This window comes from Equus caballus, chromosome 31, assembly GCF_041296265.1.
Source record: "Equus caballus isolate H_3958 breed thoroughbred chromosome 31, TB-T2T, whole genome shotgun sequence".
Taxonomy (NCBI): Eukaryota; Metazoa; Chordata; class Mammalia; order Perissodactyla; family Equidae; genus Equus; species Equus caballus.
The window spans coordinates 16011851-16029162 of record NC_091714.1 but is presented as its reverse complement, the minus strand read 5'-3'; the positions used below and the strand labels follow the sequence as shown (position 1 = coordinate 16029162).

Genomic DNA, 17312 nt, shown 5'->3' with positions numbered 1-17312 from the left:
CAAAAGTCATAACAAGTACAGAATTCTTGCCTTGCTATTTACACGTAATATTGGGCAAAACATTTTCAATAAGCATTTTTTGAATTCTTGCTGCAAGTGAGGCCCAGGGATACGAAGAGGAGAAAGTGTGAGGAGTATAGGTTTGAATAGCACAGAAGCATCTAGGACATGAGGTGTTGGCATTCGGAATGCCCTCAGAGCACAGGGGAGGCAACAGCTGGTTCTGCCCAGGGTGGGAGGAGCAGGAGGTGTGTGTAGAAGAGGAGAATCAAGAATGTTTCACAGGGACTGGCCTGGTGGCACAGCAGTTAAGTTCACGCATTCCACTTCAGCAGCCCTGGGTTTGCTGGTTCAGACATGGTACCGCTTGTCACGCCATGCTGTGGTAGGCATCCCACATACAAAGTAGAGGAAGATGGGCACAGATGTTAGCTCAGGGCCAGTCTTCCTCAGCGAAAAGAGAAGGATTGGCAGATGTTAGCTCAGGGCTAATCTTCCTAAAAAAAAAAAAGAATGCTTCATAAAGGGGTCAGCTTTTGACTAGGGAAGTAGAGTGAGTTATGACTCGAAGGCACAGAAGTACATGACGAACCCTGCCCAGGGTGGTCCAGTGTGCCCGGAGTGGGACAGGGGTGAGAAGTGGGATTGGGAAAGCAAGACAAGGCCAAGCTTTAAGAATCTCGGCTGCCATCCTAAGGATCTTGGATTTTATCCCATAGGCACTGGGGAGTCACTCTAGGGTGCTTTTTGTGTTCGTTTGGATTTTTTAAGTTTTTATAATAATAAGAATGTGATGTGATTTGTATTTTTAAAAAATGGCTCTGCAGCAATGTGGAGAATGTTTAGAGGGAAGGGAAGCAGAGCCAGGGAGCCAGCAGCTGAGGCCAGAGGTAGTAAAGGTCGGCTCTGTGGCTGTAGCAGTAAATATGGAGAGAGGGACGAATTTACGCTGTTTTAAAGGTAGCCGTCTACATGTGGAGTTGGTGGGGAGAGAGGCATCTAGCTTGATGCCTCTGCGTGGTGATGCTCTCGGTCGTGGAAGAAACACAGGAGGCAGACTGGCAGAGCCAGAATGAGTCTGGCTTGGGCATAGACAACCAGAAGGGTTAACAGGATATATAAGATAGCCTGTGGCTCTGTTAGAAATACAGGCACAGCACTCAGAAGCAAGGAACAGGAAGGGAGAAGACTTTGAGAGTTTGAAGAATACAGTTGAAGGCAGACTTTGGACAAGGGAGGAAACCGGGGTAAGCACAAGGGGAATGAGAAGACAGTAAAGAACGATACTCTCATAACATCGACATTTACGAGTCCCAACCGAGCACCAGGAGCCCTCCTAGGGTCTGGAAGGAGCCATCAGAGGCATGACAGGAGACCTGGGGGTTCCACAGGAGCCGGGCGAGTTCCCGCTTTGGGGAGGGGTGGCAGCAATGTTGGTATAAGGAGAGGGGTTCAAGTAAAACAGGTGACGAATGACATTTTGAAAAAGGCACAGCTGAAGGTCAAAAATTCAGATCAGTGGGGGGACTGACTGCCAAGGGGGCACAAGAGAACTTTTGGGGTGATGGAAATACTCTATATTTTGATTGTGGTGGTGGTTCCATGTCTGTATACATTTGTCAAAACTTATAGACGTGCGCCCCTAAAGGGAGGGTGAGTTTTATTGAGTGTGATTTGATTATACCTCTGTTAACAAAAACGTGTGCTGAGAAGAGCTTGCTTTCTGTTCCTTAGAATGGCCTCAGCGATGGCAGCCCCGTAGTACTAAGGTCTCCTGGGCTTTAGTGGATGAAGGCCTCTGCTTAGGAGTAAGAGCATGGTCAGGTAGTGCAGACCCAGAGAGCCTGGACCACCGAGAGGGGTGAGGGCCATAAGGGTTCCCAAATGAGCAGGCAACGGTGGGTGTAACTGAGGAGAAAACTAGCCTGCTTCATAATCTCTCCTGTCTTGTGATGGACAGATTCTAAATCCTGCAGTAGTTCACCCAACGAATTCATTCATTCATTCATTCATGCATGCAGCCTGTGTGCATAAGGCACTGTACTCAGTGCTAGGGGAACCCCAAAAGAAAGAAGCTTTCTCCACTTTAGGCAGCTGACAGCTAGTAGAAGTAGATAGAAGTGAATTAACAAAGGAAATGGTTGGGTGTAAAAATTATGAATCAATAAGTGATGCCTTAACTAGTCGCTGAGCTTTTAATAGTCATTAAATTAAAAACATAATTTAAAATCTTTGAAGGGGGTCACTAAGCAAATATAGGCTATGGTGAATCTTCCTGCTTCCCAATGAACACCACCATATCCACAGCCAAGTAATCCAGCTCTGGAAAATCAGAATTCTATCAGCCGCGGCTCGAGTGTGAACACTAGTCCATCCATCCTTGCCTCTGCGCCTCTTTGACGTGTGACTAGTTAGGAGATGAAGGTGTGGACCAGTCCTGCATGGGGGGCCACAGGCTTTCTGGGTTTCCTGAAGAGAGCCGTCTGTGGCAGTTACGGTGTCTCCACACCGTGGCACAGCAGTGGGCGACAGTACACGGTGGTGAAATCCTCCTGGAACAGTCAGGTGTAAGGAGCGAGGAAGGAAGTGGTGCCTGACTAAAGAGGTTCCTGGAGGTCAGGAAACCGTCCTCGTGGAGGCGGTGGCCTCCGAGCTCTGCTTTCTATGACAGAGCAGGAAGCTGCGCGTGTCCGGCAAACACTCGGCTGGAGGCTGGGATCGCCTAATAAGGGTTGGTATTTACTTTTACTTGACCCCATTCTGGGCCCTGCCACAGTCTGCTAAAATGCTTCTAACATTCGTCACCCGAGTGGGAGACAGAGTGTAGCAATTTCCTGCTCAGATGACCGAGGGAAGAGGGAATGGGGCCGCTGGAGGCACGAGCTCCTGCAGGCGGGAAAATTCTGGGGTAGTGAGTCACTCTTACTCATAGTCACTCGTCGTGTGCTTATTTGAGTGCCTTTGAACTTCATATTCGTGTAACCACTCCAGAAAGAAAGCCCAAACTGAGCCCCAAAATCAGAAAGCTGTTTGTCTGCAGTGTTCATTCATTCATTCGTTCGTTCGTTCGTTCATACCACAGCGTGCGTGAGGTGTTGTAAACCACATGGCCATGAGCAACATCCAGTCCTTCTCTCACAGCTTTCATGATAGACTCTAGTAAATAAAACCGTGCAAGTCCGAATGCTGTGGGCTTTCTCACAAGGAGAAATCCCGTCTTGCTGTGTCCTCAAGGGAGGCCCACCCCTCCAGTTCCCTCGTAGGTCTAAGAGTGGAGAATCTCAGCACAAAGTCCCTCCTCGAACCATAGACATCTGCAGCCTTGCTAGCTGTGAGGAAACCATTTCCTTTGTTCGTTCACTTCTATCCACTTCTACTAGCCATCAGCTGCCTAAAGTGGAGAAAGCTGCTTTCTTTGGGGGCTCCCCCAGCACTGAGCACGTGGTGAAATGCTGGGGAGTTCAGGCTTTTTCCCCTCCAGATTTGCTTTCTAAATATTTACTTTTATCCTCCATCTTTCCTTATAGGCCGAGGTTTTCTTTCTTTTCATTATTTCATCATGTTCTGTTTAGTCACTGCTTTTAATTGGCATTGATCACCACGATAAAATGATAATGATAATAAATACCATTAACTGGTGTAGACCCTTCATTCGTACATTGCACTTCCCCATGCTGTTTTTATAGAAGCTCCCAGGATAGGGATTACTCAGTTTACGCACATCAAGACCTCTGCTGCTATTTTTACATTCACTGGCAGTGTTTTCCATCTTGCTGTAGCTAATTTTTTCTTCCTAAAATGCCTGTCTTCCTTCCTACCAAGCTCCATATTATTTTATATGACATTATAGTATATCTTTCCGGCATATTAACTAAATACTAACTAAATAGTTAGTGCTGATTTTTCAATGAGTCTCAACTCAGGCTGTACAACAGAGAACGTAACAATGTTAAAGAACAGGTATACTTTCTGTAAGCAGGAATGGGTTGAGATTTTAATATAAATGCTGATGTGATCAATCACTTTATTAGAAAATCAGAGGTTGAATCTGGTGTCCCTTTAGCAGATTCTGCGGAATCATGGAGAATGGGGGAAATCCAGGAAGACTAGAGACGGGCAAACAAGTGTGTGCGGGGAGATGAAAAATCTTCCATAATGCTAGATGGAAAACCTGAATGCGCATCGCTGGTAAAATACTAAGAGTGATCTTAAGAAACAAGAATGGTTCCTTGGGAAAGGAATATGCCATAGATAAAGTGATTCTTACTGTAAGCAAAGCATTTGACAAAATCGTTTATAATTTTACTGTGGGTAGAAAATACATAGGTGTAATGCATTAGTGGATTTACTGTTGGGTGAACAGCTGCGAGACCAAGTGCCCATTGATGGAATAGACGTCAACCAAGGGGCAGAAGTCTCTCGTGGTGCCTCATAGGTTTTGGGGCAATGGCAAATGATACATGTGTACAAATTACTGTTTCTTTCCTTTTTTTTTTTTTTTGGAGGAAGATTAGCCCTGAGCTAACATCTGCTGCCAATCCCTCTCTTTTTTGCTGAGGAAGACTGGCCCTGAGCTAACATCCGTGCCCATCTTCCTCTACTTGATATGTGGGACGCCTGCCACAGCATGGCTTGCCAAGCGGTGCCATGTCTGCGCCCGGGATCCAAACTGGTGAACCCAGGGCTGCCAAAGCGGAACATGCAAACTTAACCACTGCACCACTAGGCCGGCCCCAAATTACTGTTGAAAGCTACAAAATAGCCCAAGATCCTTGACCAGCACCTCACCACTTAGTACATCTCCTTGTAAGAAACAGTTTAGCAAATACAGATCTTTGATGTGGGGAGAAAAGAGCAAGTTGTTTTTAAGATTTTCCAGCCCTGTATTCTACGGATCACCCTTTTATGTTATGTTTCCAAAATTCTTTCAAAGCTTACAGTTTATAGTGTTCAATAAACCCAATAGCTTCTAAAACGTCTCCCAAACAGTCTCGTGCCAAAAACAAAATTTAGTAGGTGGTCTTGTCTTATGGTCACGTTGTGTTGATATTATCTTTAAGTTTCTGTAATTTACAAGGGCCATTGAATCATTTGGCATAAATTTCGTGACATGAAAATATTAATATGTAAGCAAAGTATATGAAATGATATTACTGAGAAGTAAATTACATTCCATATAGAAAAAGACGCCAAAATGTTAACATCAGGCTGTGATATTATGAATAGTTTTTTTCCTTGACTTTTCTGCTTACTTCAAATTACTGTGTTGAGCACATGTCACTTTTATAACGTGAAAATGCAATAAACAGGGAGATGATGAACTAAGAGTAGTTGGAAAGAAATGTTTCACTAGGGCCAGTCAGTTGCAAGGGAGTCAGAACAGTTGTACGGCAGGTGGAATTAGGCAGATGGACTCTCCTTGCCCATCCTGGCTGGCTGGCAGTGTTTTAACGCCTGAAGAGCTGGGCCACCAAAGAAAGGACACAAGATCTAGAACGTTCCGACAAGAAATGCGCTCTGGAGTATGATTTGTCTAGTTCTGTCTGATGTTCGCTGGCCCCAGACTGCTGAGGAAGTGCAAGATCGTGTTTTCTGTGTTAATTTGCCGCAGGGCTCTTCTTGTTTCCTGTCATCAGGTGGAAGGAGAATGAGGACCTCCTTCCTGCTCACAGGGTTTTCTTCCACAATGAGGCATTGTCAAAGCAGTCGGGATGGCAAGGTGTCCGACAGTGTGAATTCCAGCAGAAGTCCGTTTGGACTGAGCTTTTGGAGTGTCCAACTGTTTTCCTTTGGTATCACCTTGAGGCAGTGAGAGGCTCCTGAAGAATTTAGCAGTCTTCTTGTGGACATGAAATCTTCTGGAATATGAAGTCTTCTTTATTGACAAACATAGGCCATAAAATTAGGACATGATGGCTATCAAGGACAAGAATCTGGGCTAGCAGCCTAGGGTTAAGCTGTGTCTCAGTTCACCCAGCAGGAATTAAGACATCTTATAGTGTTTACAGGGTGGTCGATGCCAGTCGGAGCATTTCAGGGGGACGGAGTGGCTGCTTGAAACTGTAGAGAAACAGACTCAGAGTGCCTTTGTCTCACAGGGATGAGGAGAGAAAGGCGTCTTGACTAGGGGACTGGAGGAGGCAGCGGCTCAGAGCTCCCAGCCTGTCGGCCTCAGTGGTTCTCGCCGGGCTGTTCCCGCCTCCCTTCCTACACCCTTCACTTGGTCCCTGCGGTCTTTCTTGAGCAGAGGATGCAATTGTGGGCAGTACAGATGGGTACATGGCCTTTTTTTCCCTGCCTTGATTGGTCAGGGCTGGACCCATCACAGCGTGGAAGTCTGTCCAAGGAAAAAGGACTAAAAGATTAGCCAAATTAGCAAGCAGTTTATTTAACAAACAAACCCTGGTGTGGCCTCCGTTTCCACTCTGCGTGACCTGACCCGGCCACATCTCTGCCCAGGTGCACCCCTGACGGCATCGCTGGCTTGACTCTGGAAAGCAGGAAACTGCCTGCGTCTTTGGGAAATTGGTGATGTCATCCACAACCAATGCTGGGTGGAGCCTCACTGGACTGGGGGGGGGGGGGGGGGGCGCTGATGAAAGGGAGCTGCGGCCCCACCCAGCAGAGTCCCTGCCGCTTTGTTCTTTCTCACGTTTCGGTTAAGCTCACTTTGTTTTCCATTCTACTCCCTCTCCTGTAAAAGTATGTCCTGAATGTTTAGTTTCCGCTGGATCCGATTCAGGTCAGTGATGGAGTTATTCCCAAGCCTGGTGGGGATATGTTTTCTCCTCTGTGGACCGGCCCTGCTTAGGGATGCGTGGGTATAAACTGGCTTCACTCAATCAGGCATGAAGGTGAATTATTTCAGACCTTGTAGGTTTAAATCAAATGCATTACTCCTCACATTTGCCAGAGATTTATGGCCAGTTACATAGTGAAAAAAATTAAACATTCGCTCCCGAAGCTGCACTTGAAATGAAATGGATGAGCGGTCGTGGAGTAAAGAGTTCACCTTGGTGTCAGACCATGCGGAACTGTTAGCCCAGAGCATCCCTCACAAGCTCAGCATCGGACCTGTTTCCTACAAAATCACCCACTCCTCTTTTCTCCCTTCCCTCACTCTCTGCTTCCCGTACCTTCTCCCCTCTGCCGCCACAAATAAATAAAGAAACTCTTAGGTTATTTGTTTAAAGTTTCTGCAAACGGCCTTCCTGTTTCCAGAGCTTGGCGCCAGTTAACCTGACACCTGAAATAAACCAGAGTGGACTCTGTACCTGCCCACGAGCTGCCCCTCCCCTTCTGGCATCACTTTCTTGTGTGTGTCCCTGTGTCCTTTTGCTCCATTCCCGAGGATCTGGTCAGTTTCCTCCTCCCCACCCAGCTCGGCTCTCTTTCCCACTCTCTTCCTTATCGCCACATCAGAATTTCCTGCTTTCTTCCAAACACGCCGTTTCCCTGGCCAGGCATCCACTCACTTCCTCTTATCCTAACGTCCTTGCAGCAGGTTGCCCAATTGCTTTGTGACCATGCCTTTTTCCCCACTGTCCAGAGGAAAGCCCCGTGCGTGTCCGTCCAGTGGGAGAGAAGTCGTCCTGTCTTTTCAGTATGGCATGCTTAGGGGAAAGGAAGGTGACCAGCAGCAGTGTCAATTTCCAGAAACTTTTATCATTGATGAGACAGAGGAACTCTATGACTCATGAAAATGTTTGCCTCTGTCACATAAGGTTATCTCGGTCCAGTCTGTGGATTTCAAGGTTCTTTTCTCCTCTGGTTTGATGCTCATTTGTTTGTAACATAAATATAAAATTACTGTAAATGAAATCAGCCTCCACTGGGGGAACATGCTAGATAATAACATCATCAGATATTTCTATTATTGAGTTAAATATTTTTTAATTGAGTTAAATTTTTAACCCACTGCTATTAATACCCGCATGTTGACTCTGCCTAATGTCCAGCCCTATGCTCAGCATATTGATCTTTGTCTTCGCTAGAGATTGGTGAAATATCGCTCCATCCCTCTTCCACTTCCATCTACATCCTGCTTGTTTTCTCCCACATTTAGTTTGGACCACATTGAGTCTTTGGGTAGGCTAAGAAGACTCTTTAAAGAGATCGGGGCTTTGAATGACATACTGGGGCTTACTAGGGCTTTTGAGATTTTGGGGGCAGAGGACCACCTGGCAGCAGTCTCCTGAAGGAGGGAGAACTGAAATCAGGGGACCTAGAGGGGCCTGTGCCAAGGCCTGGGTGAACGTCATGGGCCCAGGACAGGGGTAGTAGCAGAAGCAGAGAGGAGACTAGTAGGAGTCCCAGGAACTGTGGCCTTCTGTGGAAGGAGCACAAGGTGACTCTGGAAGACCTCGAAGGATAGACCCGGAAAGAGCAAAGGTAGCAAACTGGTGTTGCAAAGGGTGTGATGGACTGGCGAGCGCCATGTTGTTTGAGGTGCCTGTTGGACTTCCTGTCAAGTTGTTCTTCAGACAGTTAGGAGTTAGTTTCCAGAGTTCAGGAGAGAGGCCAGGGTTAAAACTTGGGGAGTTTTTTACACTGGGGTGATATACAATCTCTAAATGTTCTTCAAGTTGAGAACATTCTTGCATGTCTAATATGCACTGTCCACTGAGGTTACTAAGACAGGAAACACGCAGTCCCTGCCCTGGATGCTTCGTGCTGGGAGGAGGCAGACAAAACAATACATGCAAGCAATGTGCTGAAGGCACCCGGATGCAAAGGGACACTAAGGAAGGGGTGCTCACTTCTCCCGTGGGAAAGGGCGGTAGTGCAGAGAACTTCCCGGAAGTGCCCTTGAGTGTCCTAAAAAAGGGCGGTGTTCACTGGGGTGGAGACAGGGGTGAAGCATTCCAGATGGAGCAGTGGGCAGGAGCTTGACCACAGAGAGCCTTAGACACTACAGTTGGGAGTTGAGCTTGACCTTGAGGACAGTGGGAGGGAGCCCTTGGAAGCCCTTAACCAATGGAATGATGGGCCATTCCAAGACCTCTGCCTTACACAGCTCCAGGGCCCCCTTCGTGGCAGTCTCTGTGAATGGTGGTCCCTGGGGGTGTGCAGGGCCACCTTCTGCCTGCCCACAATGCAAAGTCTCAGGGTCATTCTTTACTGCCTTTAATGCAGAAAAGCAAAACTTCCAGCAGTTTCCCTCGCCCAGGCTGTATGAGCCCTGTTACGGGATGGATCTTGTGCGAGGTAATCAGGAAGGCCCGAAGTCTCAAAATGGGCGCTCCACGCTGAGTCAGGGGACCAATGAGTTGTTTCTCTACTCCAGGATCGCCTGTGGAGAGGATGATGAAATACTGTTTCTATATCCATTTAGTCATTAGGCCTCAATAAGTTGATTTCCGAAAGGGCTGTTATTTGCTACACATCAAAAGCTTTTAAAGTTGTTTCAAACTACATTACACAAAAACAGAGAATTGTCTTACAAATGAAGGGAGTAACCTCTTCTCTGTTTGAGGCACCATGCATTATTTGTCTGACTTGCACAAATATTTCCGATCCATTAGAATCCTCTACTTTCAACTTACTTGCTGTCTATCACAATTATTAGAAGTCCGCTGGGACCAGAAGCCTGGGTTTCCATTATCTTTGCTCTTTCTTTTTTATGGCACGATTGAAGCTACTTCCAAGTGGCAAAGAGTTAGCTTGTCATCAAAGCTATAAAATCACAGTGACATGTGAAAAGTTCTCGTTGGGGACTATTGCTCAGATTGACACAGCTTTTAGTTTGGTCCCAAAAATACTTATAAGGCCTTGTCTGCAAAAGGTCAGTTCTCCAAGCTGAGGGTGGTGAGTTCAGCTCCCGGGTCCATGATGTTGTTGGCGTTCCCTCCCAGGTTTCTACCTGATGAATTTGACAGATGACTCCATGTAGTCTTTTATGCCCTTTAAAAACAATTGACTTAAAAATACTTTTTCTGTGGGTCACGATCATTGCATTGGTAGCTGTAAGTTCTTTAGTATTTATGATGACCATAACTGACTTCTTCTCTTGAAACTATTTTGACAGCTGGAGGCCGTTATTTTAATTTTGATAAGTTGGTCATAAAGAATGGAATGCGCTCCTTTTTGGGGATGGAAGGGTTTTGGCATGGAGAGAGAAGAGAGACACCCCCTAACAATGGGACTCCAATAGGAGATGTATTCGGCGCCTTTGAAGTGCTTTCAGTTTTCATTCGAGGCATAAATTGGAACCTTATATCTTTCTTTGGCGTAGGAAGTGTTTCAGACAGAAAATAAAAAAAGATTGGTGCAACCGCGTTGTTGGAAAAAGAACAGAAGTTTTCAGGAAGAACAATAATATTAAGTTCACGGATTAGAACTTCAGACAGATTCTTGTTTGATTTGGACAGTAAACAGTTAATGGTACATGGATACCATGATGCAGAGTCTCTGCAGCTCTGAGAAACATCTGCCCGTAAATCCTTCTCTAGCACGTCTTTGTGATCACAGATTCAAGCTGAGGACAGTGATGGAGTGTTCCAGTTCATCTCAAGTGCACCCGTCTCCTTTGCATCTTACCTTGACATCTTGCTCCCTCCTATGTTATCAACATGCAGACACTGCTTTCTATGTATTATTACTTTCAAAACAAAAACGCTGCCTGCGGTAGTTCAGTACATTTTCACAGATCTTCAATTATAATTTCCTCTTTATGTTTTTCTGTATCTTCTCTACTGAGCACGTGAGCTCACATCTTTCCAGCCCCAAAATAATCAGTTCCTTTCCCCTACATGTACTGTGTAGTCCAAAAAAGATTCATTGAAAGGCGGGTTAAATATACTGATGTCTGGATAGTTTCAGAACCAGAATGATGTCTGTAAATAGATACAGTGATTCTCTGTTTATAATGGGTAATGACTTGGAGAAATAACTGATTTGTTTAGTGGGAAAATAAATGAGATTCCTCATGCATAGTGTCAACAATGTACAAGTGCAGAGAAAAGCAAGTAGAAATAAAGGAATGTTTACATAAATTGTAATGATAGTAATTAAAACCGTAATCAGAGCTAACATTTATCAAGCACGCGCTAGGTGCCCGGCAGTGTTCTGAGCAGTTCGTACGTGTTACCTCATTTGGTGCTCACAGCACCCGTTCTAGGTAGGAAATATCGTGTCCTCGTTTATATACACGCGGAAACCAAGGCACAGAGAGGTTAACTCGCCGTGATCATAGAGCTGGTAAGTGGCAGAAGCAGGATTCCACGCCAGCACTGCCTCCACGGAAGTATTACGCCATCTTTGTGCTGAAAGGGACCCTTGATTCTGGTAACCATCCAGTTAGAAAGAGTGGCTTCAAGTGATCTAGTCTAAAACTAATATCATTATGGGAGCAGATGGTGTCTGAAACCTTATTGCCTAATACCCATTAATTCCGTATAGCCTTTAAAATTTTGGTAACTTAGGATAAACTTTCTAACTATTTTTTCTGGTTGGTTAGCAGAAAGCTATGTTGCTCAAAAGGTAAGTGTTTTTTTTTTAAAGATTGGCACCTGAGCAAACATCTGTTGCCAGATTTCTTTTCTCCTCCCCCTCCTCTGCCTCTCTTTCCCCCTCCCCACTCCTCCTCTCCCTCCTCCCCCCTAACCCCCCTCCTCCTCTTTCCCTTCCCCCCCCTTTCTCTCTGCCTCCCCCTCCCCACCAAATCCCCCCAGTACATAGTTGTATATTATAGTTGTAGGTCCTTCTGGTTGTACAAGGTAAATTTTTAATTGTGATGTGTTGAGATTCTTCTGTGGTTGAAACTCTTGCTTTGAGTATCTTCTAAGCCAGAATCACGTCAGCCACTATTTCTGGCGTGGACTTTGGCGTTTGTGTCACCCACAGTTGATGTACTTGAATCTGTTCCAGAACTGTGATCTAAGAGAAATCCCGGCCTCTCTCTCCATTTGGGATGATTTGGTCATCTCTTTAGTGAGGCTTGATTTGGTTCCTCGATTTCACCAAAATATTGTCCACCGTACGCGCCTGCCAAGTGTTGGATCGGCTAGGCTTAGAAACATAGACAGCATGATCGAATAGAATCAGGCCAGGCCGTTGCAGAGATTATAACCTGGAACTGCCGGCTGCCTGACTGGTTGTCAAACGCCTGCTTGAGAAATGGTATTTTTGGAGGATTATCTGAAGACTCCACAGTCTTTTCCTCTGGAGCACTGTCCTCTTTTCAGGGACACTGGTGCTGTGAGGAACAACTTTACCGATGTGCTACTGCAGGACACTGCCCTCTTACCTGGGGTCCCTGCTGGAAGCCTCACGGAAAAGGGTGCTCTGGGTTCAGCTTCTGTGTGCTCCTTGTGCTCTGGGACTCCTGTTGGAGCATCTGCAGCTCCGAGTTATGAGGCCTCTCTGCGTGTCTGCTTCCCCATAAAGTGTTCGGTCCTGGAGGGCGGGGACCACGTCCGATTTGTCTCTGAGTCCCAAATGCCAGGCCCAGCCCTTGGCACATGGTAGGTTCCAGCAATTGAATGAATTTCCTCCAGTACTCAGTAACAGTAATGTTTTGGGTTTTTTTTTTTAACTTTTTCTTTGCTTCTTTCCCCTGGGAAGGAAAATGCCTTTTTCATATGAATAAGGCACATTCTAGGGCTGAATATTTTCCCCTTTTTGCTTTGGTTGCCAAGAAGCTCTAAAACTAATCGACAGCTTGACTCTAATAATTGTAGGAAGCCCAGAGCACGTGCCTACTTTCCTACCAGGTCTTGGCTTTTATTCAGTATGTATTTCCCATGCTCCTGATTTCTATCAATCTAATTCTTAAGTTTTATTATAAGGTAAATCTCCTCAAGTTCTTTGCTGAAAACCACCACCTTCTGGAACAGACTTACAGAAGATTAGGGGGCAAAATATAAATAATGACGCCACCCCAGCATGCTCCAAGACCAAGGAGATCTAAACTTTCCAAAAAGAAAAATACACATATACATACGCAATAAGATGGTATTCCTACCTTATCTTTGTCAATTAAAACCCTCCAGGGAATAATCTTACCTTTGAGGAAAGCTGTACACAAAATCCTTATTTTCGTTGCCATCCAGGGACAACCTATGGCTTATTTATTGAAGGGTTGGTTTTAACTTCTTTTCTTGTTTCATTTCCGTACCTAGTAAGGGCTTAAGCTAATTTACCACATTGATGTTTTAATGAAATATAAATACCTTCACGAAGAGAGATAAGAAGGATGTGTATCTGTTGCAGCTTGACACTCTGGGAGGCTCAGGGCCGTGGTGGGGTTCGTGGAGGAGCAGGAAGTGTGAGGACACTGACTTTCAGGGTCAGTCACATCCATTTTTGGCCTTTGTCCTGGGGGTGGAGGCTGCACTTCTGATCTTAGGGAAAGCTTGTCAGTACACTTTGCAGAAATGTGTTTTGTTTGCCTGCTTTTAACGATGCCCTATAGGCTGACGGCCAGCCAGAATCATTAATTCCGTCATACCTTTGCAAATTTTTTAGTATGATAGATGGTAATTGGCCTACAGAAGCCCATTTAACTCCTAAGATAGAGCTGTATCATGAAAATTATCGTTTATGTGAGTCCCTGTAACTTGCCCAAGTGAGAAGGGAGAGCCGTGGTTCATGCACACAGCCGACCCCGTGCCTGCAGCAAAACCCTGGTCTCCTCCTTTCCCGGGGGTCCTGCCCCTCCTGCATGGCTGGGTGTAGCCAGGCCGAGCAATTGTGTGGGAAGGCATCTGCAGGTGTGGACCAAGGGTTATTTTTTACTGTCTTAATTTATTTGATAGGACTTCACCAAAATTAAGCATTTCACAAAGCTTCTAAAGGAAATTTTTCTTTCTTTTTTTTTACCAAAAGTGAGACAGCATCTCAATGAAGGGCAGGGTGGCACAGGAGTGAGCACACTGAACAAGGACTTGGGGCATATGGACTCTGTCCCTGACACAGAGAAGGTCCCTTGAGCTCTTTGTGGGATGATGTCCTCTGGTCCCATTTAACGCCAAGCATCTACAGTTCTAAACTGGATGCTGATTGGTTTTTATAAAATCAGAATATAAAATTTGAGAATCTTCTTCTTTATAAGAAATGACAACTCCCAAAGGATTCACATGCTGTCAGAGCTATCAGATACTTCCCAAGGATTAAGGCTATTCTTGTACCAGTTTGTTAACTAATTGTTACTTTTGAAAACTGTTAGAGAGATTAAATATTCTTGCTAATCAGACTACACGGACATTGGCATTTTCCAGAGCAGTTTCTCAAGTACTCAGTACCCAGCAATGCGTTTAAACCCCTCAGCCTGGGGTTGGCCGTGCTCTCTGTCCGTGGGCATGTATAGATGAGCGCCACGAGAGAGAAAGGAAGGGCTCCTCCTCAGTGTATGACATAATGCACCCGGGAGTCATTAATTTTATTTATGAGTAAGTCAATGCTTCCAGTGGATTTTGGCTTTGCTTGGTTCCAGATGCAAATCCTTCATGTAATGTAGGGTGGGAACAGTAGAGACTTGGAGAAGGACATTAGGATTTAAGGGAAAGGCAAAGCAGGCCAAGGTCAGCAAGCAGACATCTCTAAGACAAACAGCACTGAATTTGTGGGAAGCAATTCAGAAAAATCTGCTGAAGACAACTCAGTTAATATTTGCATAATAAACAATCAAGTGCATTGCCCTGGGGTGGGGAAGGACAGCAGAAGGTAGAGGACCACATGGGATTTAGAAAAGGGAGCCTGGAGAATAGGGTTTTATTGTCTCACCAAGAAGAGTCCAGATGAGAGTTCTCATTGGAATGACCAATCCTCTTGCCTTAGATGTTCTTCAGATACGCAGGCAAGTGGTGGTGATTCATTAGGCCTTTCTAGCTTAATGAATGCATCACTGTGGGACCACCCAAATGCCTTATTTCTGATTCATTCATTCAGTACTTATTGAACAGTGCTGTCCATTAGGCCATGAGAAAAAACAGACAAACAAAATAACACCAAAGGCCTGGACCTTGCCCTTGAGGAGTTCACAGGCTAGTGAGGGACACCAGGTAAATATGTAGGCACCTGAGGGACCAGAGGGATGCCAAGGTGCTCCAGAGCCCATAACGAGCAGATGGCCTGGAGGAGTGGCAAGCTTGGGGAGGTCAAATTGGGAATCAGGTTGCCTAAGCCCAATTGTGATGGATGAGAACAGGTTGGCCAGGTGATGTGGGAGAGGAAAGCAGCAAATATAAAGCATCAAGGCAAGAGGGAGCGTTGCTAAAATCCTGTAACATGGTGGCCATGTGTGTAGGCAACAGGACATTTGGAATGAGTGTCAGCGGTGACACTGGACAGGAAGGCAAGGCCCGGGTCATGGGAGGCCTTGAGGGTCAAGCTTAGGAGTCCAGCTTTATTCTGCAGGGCCTGGGATTTTAAGCAGAGCAGTATCATCCTTGTGTTCACATTTTGGAAAGCCCATCAGGCAGCACCTGGAGGGTGGACAGAGAGAGGAGATTAGAGGCCTGAAGACCTAGTTAGGAGGTGGTAGGGGTTATGAAGGCAAGAAGTACACAGGCCTAGACTGAGGTGGAGGCAGGGAGATGAGAGGAGGCGGGTACAAGAGATATCATGGGGGAGAATGAAATGGACTCGATGAACAGGAGAGGAGGAGAGAATTCCAGAATGGCTCAAATTTCTGGCTTGTTCCCCTGGTGGGTTGGGTTGTCATTAACTTAGAGAAGCAATAAAAGAGGAAAACCCAATTTTCAGAGGAAAATAATTGTGTTCGGGGTACCCAAGACCACCCCCAGCTTCCGTGATTCACCGGAGGGACTCAAGACTCAGCAGATAGTCATACTCACAGCTGGGAGTTATTGCAGCGAGGGATACAGAACAGAGTCGGCCAAGGGAAAAGGCCCTGCAGTGAAGTCCAGAGGCAGCCAGGCGCAAGCTCCCAAGAGTCCTCTTCTAGTGGGGTCACACAGGACTCGCTTAGTTCCTCGGGCATCAAATTGTGACAGCACATATGAAACGTTGTCTACTAGAGAAGCTCCTTAGAGACTCGGTGCCTAGGGTTTTGTTGGGGCCTGGTCACATGGGCACCCTCTACCTGGCACATACCAAATTCCAGGCTCCCAGAAGGAAAGCAGATGTTCAGTATACACCATGTTGTTAGCCATCCTTACGAGTTAGAGGATGGTGGGAACCCTCCAAAATCCAGGTTCCCAGACACCAATCTTGCAAGCAGGTCTAAGGATAGCATTCTCAGGCCTGCTGTGTAAACTCTTTTCTGCACCACAGTGAATTCAGTTTTGAACATGTTGAGTCGGAAGCATTTGTTCTAAGTTCAAGTGAAGGTGTCCACTGGACAACTGCTTACTGGATCTAGAGTTTGGTGTAGAGATGTGTACTATAAATTAAAGATTCTGGAGTCATTAACGCTTCACATGGGTATGAAAAGCAAGGTCTCAGAGAGAGAAAACCCAACCCTGTATTTCTCCAAACCACCATGCTAGTAATCATCTAGGTCAACTTTCTCATTATGTAAATGAGAAAACTAAGGGCACCATGCTGTGGCTCGGCGGCACAATGTTCTGTTCCGAGTCTGTTGATGCTTCCATCATTCCACACTGCCTTCTCAGAACGGCGAAGTCGTCTGATGTCCATAGTGAATAAAATGGTATTTAGATTATGAAACAAACTCTTGTGAGTTTGCTTAATACAACTTATTTCACAATGCGTTTGATCCTTGGACCCTGAAAAGTGGGATTGATACCATCAAGGCTCCACCTGGAAGGGATTTCTAAGCAGCCTCTAAGTCAGTCAACATGGATTATCAAAGGGCAGTAAGTTAAGGCCTTTCTCTCCTCTTTATTCTTTTGTCTGTTCAACAAATGTTTATGTTTCTGGGCAGTCAGTTCACTGCTAAGAATAAAGAGATAAATGTGGCAAAGTCTTTGCCCTCAAGTTGCTTATTTTCTAGGGCCAGGAAAGAAACAGCTTTTATACCAGGAGTGTGTTGGGGGCGAGAGTAGGCAGGGTGAGCCCTTGGATATGGGAAATGAAAATAAGCCAAACTCAAAACATGTTAATTATTTGCCTGAAGCTCTGATAAAGGATAAAGTGGAACTTGAAAACCGTAAGATGAGGTCGCTGCCTATTTATTCAGTTTTGGATTTCATTCTTGGGTGGCCTGACACTCGGATAGAAAAGTACTAGAAAGTAGTTTGACTGTTGTTCTGTAAGACATCCATTTAGCTCAACACTTGTAATTCAGCCTTGGTTTTAGGAGCTAACTTTGGCCCCTAAAGAAATAACCTCTGATGTCCACTCTAGCCCTTTTTATGGCTAGCTTGCATGCATTTATATGTGTTTGC

The 17312-nt window shown here is 45.6% G+C and overlaps 1 protein-coding gene across 3 annotated transcripts in view; it reads left to right on the top strand.

Moving 5' to 3' along the window:
• MTHFD1L (methylenetetrahydrofolate dehydrogenase (NADP+ dependent) 1 like) overlaps positions 1-17312 on the top strand; it is a 191436-nt gene that overhangs the window by 144282 nt on the left and 29842 nt on the right. The gene's annotated exons all lie outside the window — the stretch shown is intronic.